The sequence below is a fragment of the Eriocheir sinensis genome, unplaced genomic scaffold (assembly GCF_024679095.1).
Source record: "Eriocheir sinensis breed Jianghai 21 unplaced genomic scaffold, ASM2467909v1 Scaffold137, whole genome shotgun sequence".
Taxonomy (NCBI): domain Eukaryota; kingdom Metazoa; phylum Arthropoda; class Malacostraca; order Decapoda; family Varunidae; genus Eriocheir; species Eriocheir sinensis.
Window position 1 is genome coordinate 257,626 of NW_026110706.1, and position 1,406 is coordinate 259,031.

The following is a 1,406-nucleotide window of genomic DNA, read 5'->3' on the forward strand; positions in this document are numbered from 1 at the left end:
CATTAAGGACTGACCTGAGGAACACACACACACACACACACACACACACACACACACACACACACACACACACACACACACACATGTACAAACGAACACACAATGTCGAAGGGTATTTATGGACGTCAAGCCAACGAGCACTTCACAGGCTCTCAAGGCGGTCTCGGGTCAAGAGGTCTCCTGTTCTTGTTTCCCGTAAACATGAGGACCCCTGTACACCCTTGTATCAAATGTTCATGGTGTAATAATTACTTCCCGTTGTCCGCACTCGCAGCTCATAGGGCGGCCTGCCTTCCAGAGGGCCTTGGGACTGGATCGAAAGATACATCTACTAGAAACAATGGTAAGTACTTAAATGTTTGCGTTACTTTATATGATTGTCATAAAAAAACAGTAGCAGATGTGGATGACGGGAGGGAGGTAGAGAGCTGGGCAGCATGGTCAATATCGACTTTAGTCTTTCTATCTTTTTTCAGAAGAGACGTCGTCGACTAGCTCTGATCGATCAGATGTCGGTTTCTCTCAACCAGACCCCAGCGATATTGGAAGTTGTTCTCCACGGGCGGGTCTCAGCGACGAAGCCAGTCAAAACCAAAGGTAGGTCAAAACCTAATATCTTCTGAAATGCAATATTGTTAAAATGTGTTTTACAAGAGACACATTTTCCATATTGTATTTTAAGTGTCACAGTAAAATATGTGCGGGATAGAGGGGTTCAAAAAATTTCATTTGTGTTTCGTATTCCTTAAGGACTATCTCCGAAGAAGGCGGGTCTGGTAGGCTCAGCCATTGGCCCTCCTCTTCAGCGATCGGTAGTGGACGAAAACGAAAACAAGCGAATACAGGAACAAACGGTAAGTTTCTACGTTTTTTATTGCGCACACGTCTGTTCTAAGGAAAAATTGTAATTTCACTATTTCTCTCTAATATTATTTTACCTTTCTTCAGACACCTGCAGGAAAAAGCAAGCCCGTCGTGAGGGATTCTCCCATCCAAACAGTTCTCCACAGCCAGGACCCAGCGGTTATAACCCGGGACGGCCGACAACAACACCCTCACCAACACCAGGTGAAATAAGCCAACATTTCAACGGGGCCTTAACAACGATCGACGTGCCCGTCCCACCAGCAGACAACGGCGACATTGCATCATATTTCAACAACAACACTGGCCGTCTTTGCGAGGCAGTAGAGTCTGTATTCCAAGGCTGCCAGCAGGTTAGACCTCCTTCTTTTAAAGTGTACGTTGACATGCATCTGCGTTTAGTCAGAGAAGACCCCGACGGTGGAGTTCAATATAGAGATATGTATATGAGAAGTCATATGCAGGTAATTAGCTATGACGATATAGATTCATATGTACGTGAACTATCCGAATATTTTGTTAATCGGTTTGAACATGACATG

General features: G+C 44.9%; 1 long non-coding RNA gene across 1 annotated transcript; it reads left to right on the plus strand.

The window, feature by feature from the left end:
• Positions 1 to 372: 372 nt before the first annotated feature.
• On the plus strand, positions 373 to 1,167 carry LOC126989903 (uncharacterized). The gene is made up of 3 exons (XR_007743844.1): positions 373 to 597; positions 751 to 854; positions 949 to 1,167. It is a non-coding gene; the product is annotated as an uncharacterized LOC126989903 (long non-coding RNA).
• The last annotated feature ends 239 nt before the right edge of the window (positions 1,168 to 1,406 follow it).